General features: G+C 45.2%; 1 protein-coding gene across 7 annotated transcripts in view; it reads left to right on the forward strand.

The window, feature by feature from the left end:
* The window catches only part of ARHGEF1 (Rho guanine nucleotide exchange factor 1), a 520,185-nt gene that overhangs the window by 18,706 nt on the left and 483,867 nt on the right, over positions 1 to 17,612 (forward strand). For 4 of the 7 annotated variants that reach the window (XM_086933026.1, XM_086933030.1, XM_086933028.1 and 1 more), the window contains exon 1: positions 6,466 to 6,598. The exons of the other annotated variants lie outside the window; for them this stretch is intronic. The gene's annotated coding sequence lies outside the window, so the exon portion shown is untranslated. Of the gene's footprint in view, positions 1 to 6,465; positions 6,599 to 17,612 lie in introns of those variants that run through there. 7 annotated transcript variants of the gene reach the window in all.

Genomic DNA, 17,612 nt, shown 5'->3' on the forward strand with positions numbered 1-17,612 from the left:
TCTTTAGTCCCATACCTATCTTAACATGTTTCCATTTATTATCTTGTACCTCACGGAAATTCTCTTGTGCTTTTAAAATAGATAATTTAAAACTAAACAATCTGTTTTAGGTAATGAAGCAGCAGTGACCCTGTTAGTTTAATTGTGTCTAATGGTTATTTCATAGGAAAATAATTTACCTTGCTGTTTTTGTTCTTAGAATATTTCAAGTTACTTGAATGTATGTCTTATTACAGACTGCTTAGCCTTGACAAACTGGCGAAAAATTCCTTGGTTGACCTACATATGGAATTTCTTCAAAGACCTGGACCATAAGTCTTACTTCGAAGATCCTGCTTCGATTGAAGATATTCCCAGGAAACAACTAAAATCAATGTGTTTGGGTCACCTGAGGGAGTTACGGAATCAAGCTGAGATCCTAAAACCATCTAACGAAAAAATCTGCGCACAACAATCTTGCAAAGGCATACAACCATATTTGACGTACTTCTTATCAAACCACGAGAAATTTTTATTAACAAGACTTCGTTTTAACATTTTTTTCCGTTTAGTTTCATTTCCGGAAACTCAAAACTGGTCCCGCAATCTGATGAACTGTCCATGTGATGGAATTTCCCAACAGTCATCGATCCATGTTGTTCTATTTTGTAAATACTACAAACTTCCACGAAAAATGTGGATTATTCCACTTCTTCGATCCAGTGGCCATAGACAATGCTATTCTGCGTTTCTTTTTTTGCAGTCTCTGAACACGCCCCATGAAGCTAAACTTATAGTGACTTTTCTTAAAGCAGCCATAACAATACGTCAAAATGTTCTAAACTAACCAGAAGCATACAAAACTGCAAATTTTATTTCTAGTATGTTTCTTTGTATTTCGACTTATTTTTAAACTTATTTATGCGCTGAAAAGTTTTTTCTTCTGTATGTACTTTTTATGATTATACAATTGATAATCGAATAAAAGTTTATGAAACTGAAACTGTATGTATATTGCATCCTCCACTTCTGATAATACTCTACTGTGCTTTCAGGGAAAGAATGTTAATCAATAACTTATGTGTTTCCTAAATTCTCTGTTATTTCTTATATTATTACTTTTCTGTAAACTTACTTTTACCTGGAGGCGAATATTCTAGTCCTTTTCTAATCGTTCTCATGTAGACCTACTCCGCTTCTCTCGTCCGGTCGTTATATGTTATCAGTAGAAGTATCTCTCCATTACTGTATTAATGATCAAAAGGATCATTATTTCATGCCTCAGGTTTAATTCTCTTGTTTTAAGTCCCTTGTCCCTGGTGTCTCACCTTAATTCAGTGCTAATTTACTTCCTTTTTCAAATGTGGATTGGCTCCTTTCTTCCATCTTCTATTAGCATTCCCCTTAATACGGGATACTGTAAAATTAGACTAAAACAAGGAGAAGGGGCTCTTTGTACCAAAGGAATGGAGCACATAGATACCATAAAGTAAAAGAAAACGTTTTTCATTTGGTCTCAATCTATACAGAGGCCAATAGCGCCTCAAAAATCATCAACATTTTCTTTTACTGTAAAATGAGTACATATAAATCACTCATGACCTTTCTTAGTTAATTTGTTAATTGGTTTTAATTTTAATAATTTAGGCACCCAATGTCATTATACTATTCAACACTATTTGGACATTATTTTGTTATTACATCATTCTTATGGAACCCCAATATGTTCAATAGCCCTCCTGCGGGGGTGAAGGTGCGACAGGGAGAAAGGCCATCCTACTTTAATCTACTCACTTTTCTAAATTTTGCAATCTATTAAGTTTGCAACTTAATATAATGGTGAATATTGAAATGTTTAAATATTCTTACATATGCCTGGCAGGTCTTAGACCTAAAACCTATTTAAGTGACTAATACCACTGAGAAAAACTTCGAACTTTTCAAGAGAAATACTAGCATTCTTCCTGCTGCTGTTGATTGCCTTCGTAACTAATCTATATTTAAACAAACTTTTGTATCAGAGACTGGCATTAGATTACTGCAGTGTATTTCCAGCTCGTCCGTCTGTTAGTCTGGTCAGGATGCTATGTACAACAGGGAGAACAAGCCTTCTATTTATACTCCTCCCTAGAGTTAATTGCTCTCACCTGATTTTAAGAGTGCATTTGTTTTAACAGTTTTGAAGAACTCCCTGTTTTCTTTTTGATTATCATTGAATCCTCAGCATCGTGCATCTGGCATTACCCTATGGAATACTAGTCTTTAAAGGTAAAAGAAAATGAAGGTGTTGTGGTAAAGGTTAAAAATAAAAAATATCAAAATAATTTCATAATACAAAAAATAGAGATAATTAACTTTATAAATGGTTATTTGAACAGTGTGAGAATTAACAGTACGCATCTGGGTTTCGATCCCTAAAATTGCTCCTTTTGTTATAGTCGTCTGTATGTTTTGTGGCCATTCGGCTACGTATGTTATTATTAATTTAGCATCTCTCTGTTACTTTTCAATGTTCAGTAAACTGTTTTTCAGTCATTTAGTCAATCTCTATCTTCTTGTTGAGTTCTTAATACACTAAAAAGAAATTATATTTGTTTCTCTCCTTAGTATTTCTTATGTTCACCTACATTTAGGGGCAGGGGAAGATAACAATATGTATAGAAATTACCCTTTTTTGGTTTCCTTCTCCTTGCGTTGTTCGAATTGTCTACAGCTCTTATGGGATTAGAACCCCATTTTGCTTACTGTAACGCGATCAAGGTATGTGGTTTTCCCTTCTAGAGCTACATTGTTATTTTTTCGATATATTTAAATTTGTCTTCAACGAATATCTAAGTTAACCCAGAGCTTATTGATTAAACTGAGGTTTTCGGATATTATCCCTTTTCAGTACACATCTTCCTGAATCATTTACCCACAAAGTTACTTTTATTTGTTTTATTTACTTGCGTTTTATATAGCGCTGGCTAGACCCAGAGGTATCAGAGCGCTTTACATGAAGAGAGCTATATAGGTTACAAATTACACATTGTTACAGAAGGTACATCAATTATAAGTTATGTCAGTTGGTTCATGGCTTGTAGAAGGGTAAGGGTAAGGGGATAATGTAAAAGGATAATCTTCTCCCCTATCTGGGGAAGATTTTAGAGACATACGTCACTCACTGTTTGAGCGCCTTTATCGAGAGCTCATCTTTTCTGGATGCCCAACAAGCCGGCTTCTGCCCACTCCATTCTACTGAGGCGGTCATTGTGGCTGTTATGGACACCTTGAGAAAGGGCGCCGACAATAACATCTCTCAAGCTCTTGTCCTACTGGACTTGTCGGCGGTCTTCGAAACAGTGGATCGCGCAATACTGATCTACCGTGTCAACAATGCCGGCATCCAGGGCGTAGCTCTCAAGTGGGTCAGATCCTTCCTGGACAAGCGATCCCAGGCAGTACATTTGTCTACCTTCTCTGCTTCCTACTCCTCCCTCTCCTGCGGAGTCCCTCAGGGCTCTGCCCTATCCTCTTTGTTATTTAATTTGTATATGCAGCCCCTTATAATTTCCCTCCACAAATCTTCTGCCACAATCTTTAATTATGCAGACGATTTGCAGTTAATATTCCCCATTGATACTTCCCTATCCTCCCGTACCAGCTTCCAAACCACCATGCTAGACATCTCGGGAATGGATGTACCACAGCCAGCTCAAATTAAATCCCACCAAGACTGAGCTTGTTCTGGTGGACGGGTCTGCCAACCCATGGAATGACAGCTTCTGGCCCCCTTCACTAGGGCTCCCTCCTCGCCCCGTCAATTCCATGAAGAGTCTTGGCGTAGTCATCTCTAGTGATCTATCCATGAGGCCTCAGATCAGTGCTGTGACATCATCCTGTTTCTTCCATCTGCGCAGGATACGTAAATTTAGCAGATTCCTCACCAGAGACGCACTTATCCTTGTCATCATGGCTCTTGTTATGTCTAGAATTGACTTCGCCAACACTCTTTACGTAGGAATTCCCGCATACCATCTTCAAAGGCTGCAGCTAGTACAAAATCAGGCAGCTCGCCTAGTATACCATCAGCCTAAACACCAGCACGTCTCGCCGCTGTTGCGAAGCCTGCACTGGCTCCCGGTGGCTAAACGTTGCACCTTCAAACTTGGCTGTATGATATTCAAAGCCCTCTCCAACCAAGCGCCTGCCTTCATCTCCTCTAGCTTGAAGCGATACGTTTAGGGGAGAGAGGAAAGGAATAGGGGAGGCAAGCAAAGAATGAAAAAGGGAAGAGGTGGAGAGGGGGTAGGAGACACAGCGAGGAGACGAGGAAGTAACTGTGTCTGATGTCCGGCTGGGTGGGAGACGGCTCCCAGCGGTAAAAGGATCATTCCCAGTATTCCATTATGTGTGATTTACTTGTCGCGGTGGAATCTCTCAGTGGGGTCGCTGAGACTCCAGGGCATAGATGCTGGATCCCTCCCCAACAAGGGGAGAGGAGAGCTTTGGTCATGGGCACACTTAGAAGAATGATGGAGGGAAAAGGAAGGAGAGGGGGTAGAAAACCCAGCGTGAACACAGGGTCTGACTTCCGGCAGGGAAGGAGACGGTTCCCAGTGATAAGGGGATCAATCCCAGTCCTCCACTTGACTATAGTTCTTTGATAGGTATTCAGCCTTAATCATCCTCAACTGGTATTACTATATTTCACTCTCTTTCCCTCCTTCTTAAGTGCAAAAAATCTTCAATTTAATACGTTATCTAAATAGAGTGGTTTTAATCACAGTACAGTGTGTAATTTCCTATCCATATTTAAACCAACCTGGACTGTTCGCAATCTATTTATCCAGAATGTTTCCCTGGTTCTTATTTTTTCTCCAAGTCCCCCCTCTCCTTTCCAGGGTGACATGGTCTATTCCCAAAAAGCATATTTTTCCTATTTCCGTTTATGTTCGTCTCGAAAATTAGCATAGGATATTTCACATCACAATTTTTAATTACCCTCAGATGTTCCATCCATTTGATTTTCAGTTTTCTTATTGTAGATCCCATGTACATTTTACCACAAATACATGCCATTGAGTATATGCAGCTACTTGTGTTGCAATTTATAAATGAGCCAACCTCGTATTTCCTATTGCCCCTATTGTCAGAAAAGGACTTCATTTTATCATCAACATGTTTTTGTTAAACCTCTCTACTAATCTGTTCTTATTAGGTGAGTATAGTGCAGTCTTTATGTGACTAATATCGGCATATTTCAAAAAGGTACAAAACTAATACCAAATAAATTGTGAACCCTTGTCAGACACAATAGTTCTAGGTAGTCCTTCTTTCCTTTCTTGAAGAAACTCAATGACAGCTGTGGAATCAGCTTGTGAAAACCACTTAACTTCAACCCACCTAGAGAAGTAGTCAATGGCAACCAGGATGTACATTTTCCCCATAGAGGTCCCTTTGTATGGACCCAGCATATCAATTGCATTTTTCCCCACGTTTTTTCCGGTGCAGAAACATGTAAATAATTTGAATGTTGCATTTTCAAAACTTTATCAGAATAAACACAAAGTGAACATCCTTTTACAAAGTCTACAATACCATTGTCCTTGTAAGGCCACCAAAACAGAACCCTCAGCTTCTTGATGTTACTAGATTGGCCTAAATGAGCAGTAGACATGAGTTTCCTTCTTATGGCAGCTGGAGGTACAAATAATTCACCCTTCAGAATGAGTTCATTATTAAGTGTTAACTCTTCTCTAGATACTACTACAATGAAGCTTTTGATTGTCCGCTGATTTTTTGTCAGTAAAGAAAGAGAAGTATAATCCTATCCTACAATCCTGACATACAAATAAATTGCAGTGGAATGAAAAATGCAGGCATTTCCTTCAAAAATGTTCCTAGTGTGGCATATGAATTTCCACAAGGCACGAAGTGACAGAGAGAATAGATAGTATAAGTCTACAGAGGTGGAAAGTGGGTGTTGAACATACCTGGCTACAGTTAAATGTGTTTGTAAATTGAATAACATACCGATTAATTAAAAACGTGATGTAATTATATTTAAACATAACTTATGTATTGCACATTCACCCTGAGGCATCTTGGCGCTGAATAACAGATGTTTATTGTTACCCAACTCAATGGTACTCATTTTATCGACCTCAGACGGATGAAAGGCTGAGTTGACCCACCAGGATTTGAACCTGTGACCAGGAGGTCGAACACAGGCCCCTATGTCCACTGAGCCACCAGACCCAGCTAACGGGCAATTTGCGTTTCTACATATTATTTATTTTTCATATTTTCTTAAATCTTAAACCCTATTGGGACGGTACATGCATACACACTATGGACGTTTAGCAGTCTAGACGTTTAGCAGTCTAGTTGTTTCCTTTTGCCAGTGTGTCGCTCATAACAGGGCAGGGCCGGGAAGACCGTAGAGTTCAGCGTGGGCTAGAGCGGCCTCGCGCCGGCGGGAGCGTCACCTGGCCCCGGTGCATCCTGGGGGGTAGGCGGAGCGCCGGCGGGGATTGGCCGCGCCCCGAGCTCTGGTGCCTGGCTGTGCCCGGCTCAGAGTCTTCCTGTCCCGGCGGTGTCGGCGCTCAGTTCCGGGGATGCGAGCGGGCCCCGTCAGGTGAGAGGCTGCGGGGGATGGGCAGGGGCGGGCACTGCCCGGCTGTCAGCCTTGTCAGGAGGCGGGAGGGAGTGGCTCAGACCGTGGGACCTGTCTGACCCCGTATGCCCCGGTCCGTCACTGTCTGCGCCATCTTCAGGCTCCCCCTCTCTGCACACCTTTATGACCCGCGGAAAACAACGTCCTACTCTGACGTGCACCCTCTGCTGAACTCGTGCTCTGAAAACTTCAGTTAGTGACCCCCTGCCCCAAAGCACAAACACCACCCAACCTACTTTTGCCTCTGTACCGCCCCTCGGCACCCGCCTTAGGGCCCCAGTTATCGCCTCTCTATATTAGAATGCACCTCGTTATTAGCTGTATACTTTAACTGCCCCCCCCCCCCCAAAAAATATATATAAGCCACTGACCACCCCCCATTAAACATCCCTGCTGCAGCTGTATGCCCCATCTTAATGCCCTGCCTTATATCCATCCACCTTTATCAGCGTATCTGTATAACCCCCTACTGTATATCTAAACCTATCTCCTAGAACCACTTGCCAATTAATCAGCAATATACTCCCTATTTAACCTTTTTTTTTTTAAACAATGTTTGTTTTTATGAATTGACAAAATGAAGAAAGTACACCAGCCTTACAGTCTAACGCCATAAAATTCCAGGACTTGGAAAAAGAAAGCAGCACCAGAAGATTTACAGGCAATAGCAAAAAACATAGAGTATAAAATTGGACGGTCCCTTTATGACTACTCCACCTCCCCCGACTGTTTCCCCCAAACCCCACGGTAAATAAATAAATAAATACTTCCTAGGACACCCATGAGCCTCGTGCAAACTTTCTCCTACTTTCTATTTAACCTTCTCTGTATTCCCCCTGCCCAGCCCCATGTCCTCTTGCATAACTTACTATTTTATGTTCTCCTCTATATATTTCACCTTTGAGTAACTCCTGCTAATACGCACTTTAATACCCCCCCCCCCACCCCCCCCCCCCCGCGGCTCATTATGCAACCCCTCGTTTTATAGCCCCCTTTATGTATACTGGTCCATACTACTTTTAGTCACACCTCTTTTACGAACCCAACTTTTTTATACACACACAGTCACCTTAAAACCGTCTTCATGCATTCCATTTCAGTGTAACGCTGGTGGACACAGCAATGCCCACTTAACCGGTCCTTCAAGCGGGATTTTCCAAGTGAATGCTAAAATGAGTTTTATATTTTCATTTAAGGGCACGTTTTTGTTTATACACACAATGTTTAGCAGATCTCTGACCCCAGCATATGTTCGACCTGGTTTGTCTTCCTCCCCACCACAATAGTTGGTGGTGTTGCCCTTTGGACATCCCATGCTGTTGTCGTCATTTAGGAGTTCTATGTAAAGCTGTGTAGCCTCGTGGTTACTTCACTATTGTATAGAATGTGTTACAAGTCCAGCAGTAATGTTTATTCAGTATTCCTCACTCACTCTCAACGAAGCCATCCAAATAGTATTGGCTATAATAACTGGTTTTTATATAGCATTTCATAATGTTTTTTTTATTTTTAGAAACGACGTAAATAACAGTTGTAACTATTATCCAATGTAATGGTACCCGATTTATAACTGGAAGGCTATGCTGACTTTGTGAGACTTGTGTGTGCAGATCATTGCATATTTCCTCAGTAAACCTTATACCCGAGCCATCTTTGTCGTGAGGACTCATCTCTGCTCTGACTGTTATTTGACGGTTTGTTTTCTTATCTTTGTAACCGTGAAGTTGGCAGATGCTGAACGAAGTAGCTAATATTTACCCAGCGTGTTTTGAAGGTATAATGACGCATTGTTGTGACTGCCTCCATCATCAAGGCACGGAGTATTGACTGTCCTACGATGTGTCACTGATCACCTCTGGAGCTGCGGAGGGTGTCCTTGGCCAGTCTGCAGAAACCAACACAAAAGAGCAGGGATTGTACAGTCCCATGAGCGTTCGATTTGCGCTACCACAAGGCACGCTGTCCAGGGCATACTGTCGGCCTTTGTGGCTACTATTTTGGTTGGTCTAGACTGCTTCTTGGTCGGTCCGGTGCCCTGTTTGTATCATCGTCTCACCCACATCCAGCCTGTCCACTGTTGCACTCCCATGGACACCCATGTACCTGGCTACGGGTGGGTATGGTCGGGTCTGGGCATAACGTACCTGGCCCTCACTCTACTCAAAACATAAATATATGCCTTTGGGAAGTGTCACCATCTGGCACTGGGCATACAGAAGACAGCAGTGCCTGCCTGTGGCCACGTGAACTTTAGACTATCTGTGATTGGCCATGGGAACGATAATAGGCACCAGGAACCTGGGAGCTTCTCCTACCAGGCACCTGAAGCTGGACAGACACACGGGGATTGTTTGCATTATGGGCAAGTAAAAACTCGTAATACTTACTACCTTGCACGTAAAATACAAATATCTATGACTGGACTTGTGGAGACGTGTAGTAGTGGTAAAATTAGCATTTTAGCTTGTGAAAGTGGGAATGTCTGTGTACAGGGGCCACAGAGACTGCGAATATATGCTTTATTTAAGGAATGTGTATCACCCCAGTCACTCTGCAAGTGCATTTTGATTAATGTTATTGTCGCAGTGTTTTTATATAACAATTTATTAGATAGTTTTGTGTGTGAACTTCAGCGCAGACATTCAAAATCGTATCACGTTTTTTGTCACACTTTAGTTGCCCAGTGTGCTTTGACGTGCTTTGCGCTGCAAACAACATTTCTCCTAAAACTTCTAAACGGGAAAGCCTTTCCTGTAAGGATACTTGAAACCCTATGACATCTTGGATATTATTATTGACTTGTGTATTCTTTCGCGTTTGTTACATATTTACCCGTAACACTGAGGGATACCCATTGTTATTTAAACGTTTACGTTTGAGGAATGTGACTGGACATTACCGCTCGTACTGCCAGAACCTCAAGACCGTAAGCTGCTTAATATTGCACTGCACTGTGATGGACCAGGCAGGGAAGTCCCTTTGCTACCAGTTGGACGTTATTAGCACTGCCCATTGATTTGGGCTGTTCAATGAACGTTACAATTGTATAATACATAGTTAGGTTTTGTTGTTTTTCGCATTATACAGCGCCAACCCCATTGTAGCAAACTTTTGTTTTTTAATCCAGTTGCTCTTTCATGCTGATTAGGGAATTCTGGTAATCCGTCTAGAGGAATCATTGATAGTCTGTCATTTGTTGATGTTAGGGGTGGGGTTAAGATTTTTTTTTTCTCCAAACGCTTTGTGTCCGTTTGAAAGTAAAGCAAGTGTGATTTAATACACTCTTTGTGGTGTTTTATATGTATTGCTTTGTATGCCAAAGGAGTTTATATTTTCCTTTATTGTTTTTTGGGATATGATCGGTTTATCGATTGCCATTTGTACTGCCAGAGAACAATTCTAGTTACGAAAGTATCACATGGTAGGTTGGTATTCTATCATGCCGAGTTCTGTTTATGGTAATAGCATGTTTTTTGGGTTTATTGGTGGTATGGGACGATGCCATTTTTGGCTGCCAACGTCTTTGGAGTTGTATGCATGACAGTGATAGATGTATGTCTGGTGTGTGTCATTTGATTATGCCAGTTTATAGATGCGATCGGAACAATGGTATTTTTATGTTATGGTTTGCTGTGGCAGCCTGGCGGATGACTGGTGAAAGCCCAAATATTGGTTATTAGAGGTGTGTTGGTTGCTTGTGGCATTTGCTGTTTGGTGTAAATTTTATTTGATTTATAATTTGTAGAGCGCAACAATTACTTAAAGGCATCAAGGCGCTGTATTGCATGTGGTTCTGTGTTTCGGATGGTGAGATGTTGTCATTTGAACACCTGCAAGACTTTCCATTGAATAATTGACTAGAATTAAACTAGGGGTGTCTGATTTTGGGTATCTGTTGGTGCCTCTACCAAACCGTGGGAAACAGCCCATCAACTATAGAAGTGTTGATGGTCCGAGGCTTTGTCAAACCCTACGACAACAAAACAGTACTGATGTTCCTCATTGCCTAGTGATGTCCAAGCCCCGTTCTGCTGTCATCCTGCACCTCGTCATCATGGCGAAGACCTAGGGGTGCCTTTTATCTTATACATTAACATGAAATGTAAAGCACACATTCACCCCAGAAGGGCTATCCTGGCGCCGACTGAAATAACACGTTTATTCAACTCCATGGTGTCGTTTTATCGACCTCAAAAGGATGAACGGCTGAGTGGACCCACCAGAATTTGAATCTGTGACCATGCTGTTGAACACAGATTGCTGCAGTGGGTGCATTAGTCCACTGAGCCACCAGATCCAACATTTCATTTGAAGCGTTGATGGGATCATTGGGCAGCTCCCCGCATCGGTTTGTCTGATGCCTGAGTCCCTTCACCCCTCCCTGAAGACAAATTTCTGATAGTGTCTACACCGATAATTTGTGTCTTGACTATGAAAGCGCTCTTGGTGTTTTTAAAATGCCATATGTTCCGACTCCTGATTTTGTAAGAACCGTGGATTATAATGTTGATTACTTCCTCCTTGCCTATTAGCCTGTAAGAAAGCTCCCACATACCTGAGCTTTAAACGATTAAGTATGTGTGTTATTGTGGGAAGGTAACGGAGCAGTATACAGGGTCACCGGCAAAGACAGAGTCAAGGTGTGATTTGGATGGGTAGCTAGTTTCCAAGTGCGGAAGTTGACTCTTGCTGCATTGTGATGTAATCTTCTTTAAGAGTTGCGTCTTCAGCTTTTTCCTGGATTGGAGATGGGGTTGGGAAGTGCTGATGGATATGGGGATGTTCCAGATCCCGAGTACTCACATGGTGAAGACGTGTGTTTTTCCCTTTTTAGGTCTCGCCTGTTGTCGATGCGCATGCGCATCGAGCAAAGCGAGACTATTGCGAGTTATCCACACTTTATCTGCACTGCAAGGAATCGTGGCGATTCCTTGCAGTGCCCGTGAGTTTTAAGGTCAATGCGCATGCGCATTAAGCTTATGCGCATGCGCATTGACCTTAAAACTCACGGGCGCGTGCACGTCCGTCTTTGTTTACCCCTCCGCCCCCTCCCGCCGTGTCGCATTTCTCCTCCCCCTCCCCTCTCTTCCTTCCGTCGTGTCGCACCTCTCCCCTCTCCGCCCCCTCCCCTGCCCGCCCCCTCCCGCCGTGTCGCATTTCTCCTCCCCCTCCCCTCTCTTCCTTCCGTCCTGCCGTGTCGCACCTCGCCTGCACGTTTTCGGCAAGGAACTTTGCCAGCGCTTGTTTCTCCGTGCAATTAATTAATGTTCTTACTTATAACTGCTGAGTTTTTCCTCTTTCACAAGAAGGCATGGCGAGCATTGTACCGAATCCCGCCCTTGGGTGAATTTAAACCCACTGTGCCAGGAATTGTCTCATAACTAAATCAACGCCCTTATTGAGATAATTAACACGGTGTGCTTGAATTTCCTTTTCAGTTTAAGCATTTGGAGCCGCTCCGTAAACACACCAGAATATTTTTTCCCATTTTATTCCTATTTACGCTACCACAGTTACCGCATTTTGCCTGTTAATGCCCTTAACAACGAGGATGTAAGAAGTAACTTGTGCAACACACAAGAATAACACAGAGGTGCCTTAGTACACTGCTCCTGCACGTTTTCGGCAAGGAACTTTGCCAGCGCTTGTTTCTCCGTGCAATTAGTTAATGTTCTTACTTATAACTGCTGAGTTTTTCCTCTTTCACAAGAAGGCATGGCGAGCATTGTACCGAATCCCGCCCTTGGGTGAATTTAAACCCACTGTGCCAGGAATTGTCTCATAACTAAATCAACGCCCTTATTGAGATAATTAACACGGTGTGCTTGAATTTCCTTTTCAGTTTAAGCATTTGGAGCCGCTCCGTAAACACACCAGAATATTTTTTCCCATTTTATTCCTATTTACGCTACCACAGTTACCGCATTTTGCCTGTTAATGCCCTTAACAACGAGGATGTAAGAAGTAACTTGTGCAACACACAAGAATAACACAGAGGTGCCTTAGTACACTGCTGAGAGAAAAAGGTGTGTGTGGCTTTTTTGTTTCCATTCAAATCATCTGTGTTGGAACTGCTTTTGCAATACAAATGAACTCCGTTTCCTGTACGGTGCCAAAACCCATAAATTTGCTGGATCATTTAGCGCTCAAGTGGGTGACAAATTATACAGATGCGCATTATATTTGCGCTGTGTGCTCAAAGTGTTATTTCACCTAAATTTAACAATCGAGGAAAAAGCAATGTTTTTACACCTTTTATTCCCTCATTACAAGGTTTGGGTCACTGTTCTCACCAGAGAGTAACCGTGGTAACAGGAGTGCCAAACACAGGTCAGCTTAATGTGCTTCCAGTCCCAAATGCACGCTGATGTAAGATAGACTGTAGAACCATTTCCACCATTTTTTTTCTACTAACGCTTATATTCAAATGCACCATTGGCTGATGTTCTCCAGGAGTTGCCACATAAGAATTATAAGAATCAGTGACCAATGAAACGTAATTTTACCCTCAACCCCTCACCCACCCTCAACCCCTCACCCACCCTCAACCCCTCACCCTCACTCACCCTCAACCCCTCACTCACCCTCACTCACCCTCAACCCCTCACTCACCCTCACTCACCCTCACTCACCCTCACTCACCCTCACTCACCCTCACTCACCCTCACTCACCCTCACTCACCCTCACTCACCCTCACTCACCCTCACCCTCAACCCCTCACTCACCCTCACTCACCCTCACCCTCACTCACCCTCAACCCCTCACCCTCACCCACCCTCAACCCCTCACCCACCCTCAACCTCACTCACCCTCAACCCCTCACTCACCCTCACTCACCCTCAACCCCTCACTCACCCTCAACCCCTCACTCACCCTCACCCTCAACCCCTCACTCACCCTCACTCACACTCACTCACACTCACTCACCCTCAACCCCTCACCCTCACCCACCCTCAACCCCTCACCACCCTCAACCCCTCACCCTCACTCACCCTCAACCCCTCACTCACCCTCACTCACCCTCAACCCCTCACTCACCCTCACTCACCCTCAACCCCTCACTCACCCTCACTCACCCTCAACCCCTCACTCACCCTCACTCACCCTCACTCACCCTCACCCTCACTCACCCTCACCCTCAACCCCTCACTCACCCTCACTCACCCTCACCCTCACTCACCCTCAACCCCTCACCCTCACCCACCCTCAACCCCTCACCCACCCTCAACCCCTCACCCTCACTCACCCTCAACCCCTCACTCACCCTCAACCCCTCACTCACCCTCACTCACCCTCAACCCCTCACTCACCCTCACTCACCCTCAACTCCTCACCCACCCTCAACCCCTCACCCTCACTCACCCTCAACCCCTCACTCACCCTCACTCACCCTCAACCCCTCACTCACCCTCAACCCCTCACTCACCCTCACTCACCCTCACCCTCAACCCCTCACTCACCCTCACTCACCCTCACCCTCACTCACCCTCAACCCCTCACCCACCCTCAACCCCTCACCCACCCTCAACCCCTCACCCTCACTCACCCTCAACCCCTCACCCTCACTCACCCTCAACCCCTCACTCACCCTCACTCACCCCCAACCCCTCACCCACCCTCAACCCCTCACCCTCACTCACCCTCAACCCCTCACTCACCCTCACTCACCCTCAACCCCTCACTCACCCTCACTCACCCTCACTCACCCTCACCCTCAACCCCTCACTCACCCTCACTCACCCTCACCCTCACTCACCCTCAACCCCTCACCCTCACCCACCCTCAACCCCTCACCCACCCTCAACCCCTCACTCACCCTCAACCCCTCACTCACCCTCAACCCCTCACTCACCCTCAACTCCTCACCCACCCTCAACCCCTCACCCTCACTCACCCTCAACCCCTCACTCACCCTCAACCCCTCACTCACCCTCACTCACCCTCAACCCCTCACTCACCCTCACCCTCACTCACCCTCACCCTCAACCCCTCACTCCCCCTCACTCACCCTCACCCTCACTCACCCTCAACCCCTCACCCACCCTCAACCCCTCACCCACCCTCAACCCCTCACCCTCACTCACCCTCAACCCCTCACCCTCACTCACCCTCAACCCCTCACTCACCCTCACTCACCCTCAACCCCTCACTCACCCTCAACCCCTCACTCACCCTCACTCACCCTCACCCTCAACCCCTCACTCACCCTCAACCCCTCACACTCACCCACCCTCACTCACCCTCACTCACCCTCACCCTCACTCACCCTCACTCACCCTCACTCACCCTCACCCTCACTCACCCTCAACCCCTCACCCTCACTCACCCTCAACCCCTCACCCACCCTCAACCCCTCACCCTCAACCCCTCACTCACCCTCACTCACCCTCACCCTCAACACCTCGGCCTCACCCTCACTCACCCTCAACCCCTCACCCTCACTCACCCTCACCCTCACTCACCCTCACTCTCACTCATCCTCACTCACCCTCACCCACCCTCAACCCCTCACCCTCACTCACCCTCACTCACCCTCAACCCCTCACCTCACTCACCCTCAACCCCTCACCCACCCTCAACCCCTCACCCTCACTCACCCTCAACCTCATGCTAAAGATTTACAAAAAAACCCATAAACAATTCTAAAAGCACTAACTCTAATGCTGCGAGACCTATTGCATTTCTAATGCTTGTTTATATGGTCCTAATTCTCCAGGCCCTTGATATAGTGTGCTGTAGTTTGCAGGGTGCCTGCCTGTTAGAATGGCAATATTGAGGCTCAGAGGCTGAGGTGCAGGGCATTGCCACTGTTCAGGTGCGAGTACAAGGGTTTGAACTGAAGTTCTGAAGTTGCTTTTTGGGCGGAATGTTTTCACTTTCTTTAGCAGAGAGAGCTGGTTCCTGGCAGTCTTGATTTTCTTGCCATATGTTCCTTGGGGATAATATCAGGGTCCAGCGTGAATCCAACTGACTAGGGTAAATATTAGGGTTTCAATGCATCTAGGTGCATGGCGTTGAATCGGGTTTGGATTAGTTCTCACTTTTGTTCACGATGAACAATGGGAATTGTGCCTTGATGAGGTTGAGTTTCAGGCAACTTTCGTACATGCAGGTCTGGACGAGGTGCGGATGGAGCAGACTAGACTGTCCAATATGGTTGTTTTGAATGAATCTAAAGTCGGGGATGCCTCGGAGGGAAGATCTTGTGCCTCAGCAGTTGGACACCAGTGGATGTCGCTTCTGAGTTCATCGACCTATCTTTAATGCCCATGCAGTTGAGTCCCAGGGCCTCGGTAAGAATGAAGCTGCACCTGTTGTAAGCATAGGACGGTAGCGTGTAGTCAGCACGAGGCCAGAGGTGCTTCAGTTCACGAGTTTGCTCTATGCAAGTCCCAGCGCCCCCTCACTTCCGACACGATTCTACTTGGATCATTTCTACAGCTCTGGTTCCCCTGGAGTCTGACCTCTGTCTCCACCACTGCGATCGTTTCCAGTCTCGCCTCTCTTCCATCTCAGCCCTCCTTAACCCCGCCCTCTTCCATTTCTCCCATGATATCTCATGTCTTCATCTTGGCAGGCTGCCCTACATTCACCTCTGATTCAAGGAGCTCCTCCCCCTCGTTTGTTTTGACTGCATTTTCAGCTTTTAAGTGTTGTGTGCGACACGGCTGCTTGCACAGAGCTGGGTGGGGTATGGGCCTACAGCACAGGGCGAGTAGCTCTGTATGGAGACGTTGGCGTCCTAATGAGCAGGGTGGTAGTGCTGTGTGCAGGGGTAATGCTGCAGGGAGGAATGTGATGCTGTGTGAAGCAAACTTTTTTTTAATCATTACGGTGGGTTCTGCTGGGTGGAACAGTAATGCTGCGGTGAGCACATCCCAGTGCTGTGAGGAGCAGTAATGCTGTTTTGAGCAGAGTGGATAGTGCTGTGTGTAACAGTTATTGTACAGGGAGCACATTGCTGACCTGAGAGTGCACCGCTCAGTTCTTCCGTAAGTACGGTGTGTAGTGTCCTGTTGAGCCTTCATGCTCTAGTGCCCATGGTACAATCTGATGTACAGCGCTGCAAGTGGATACGGCAATGCCTGACGAGAGCCTCCCATATTATCCAGCAGTATCCTTTCTGGAGGAAGCCTTATTGGGCAAACAGAAATCAAGATGATAGTCAAATGAAGCTTGATCCAAGTCTGGTACTGCCAAGGAGGTCTGTGATGAGAGGGCACAGCATGCAGCCTGCCCAAACAAGGTTTTGTAGTTCACTGCACACAGCCAGAACATGCCAGGATTGCATGGTAAGATCTCTGCCTGTTGTAGAAAGAGTTTACTGTGAAATCACTGTCTGCTGCCAGAACATTCTAAAATTGCAGATGTAAGGCCCAAACATGTCAGCACAGGATTCTGTAGTTAGTTTACTGTATGCACCCAGAACTTGCAAGGACTGTATGGTTGGGTCGCTGCATGCCGCAGGAATGTGTGAAGATCACGCTGGCATGGTCAAACAATGCGGCCGACTCTCACAAGAACTCGGTGGTGAGGTTACTGGGTTCAATTACAGCATATCAAATTTTTGGGTCTAAGTGCATTATTCCGATGATAGCTGACATAATGAATGTTAAGGTTATTCATATTGCTTTGTGTTTGTATGATATGCTGCTAGTTTAAATTCTTATGACATATCTGTGTTCATGCCTGTGGGACATATTTGATCTTGCTGTTTCACTTACCCAGTCCCTATTGTGAACAGTAGGGTACCTCCCTCTTTGTATAAACCGTCAATTACAGCATGCCAGTATTGCAGAGTGAGGTCGCTGCAAGCAGCTGTGACAGGTGATGTCTGTAAAGGCGAAGTCCATGCACACAAGCGGCCCACACTAGGATTGTATTGGTAGGTTATTCCATGCAGTCTGCCTACACAAGAAAAGGTTGGGGAATTGATGCAAAAGAACATGTGAAGGGTGCAGAGGTGAAGTCCAT

This window comes from Lissotriton vulgaris, chromosome 7 (assembly GCF_964263255.1).
Source record: "Lissotriton vulgaris chromosome 7, aLisVul1.2, whole genome shotgun sequence".
NCBI lineage: Eukaryota > Metazoa > Chordata > Amphibia > Caudata > Salamandridae > Lissotriton > Lissotriton vulgaris.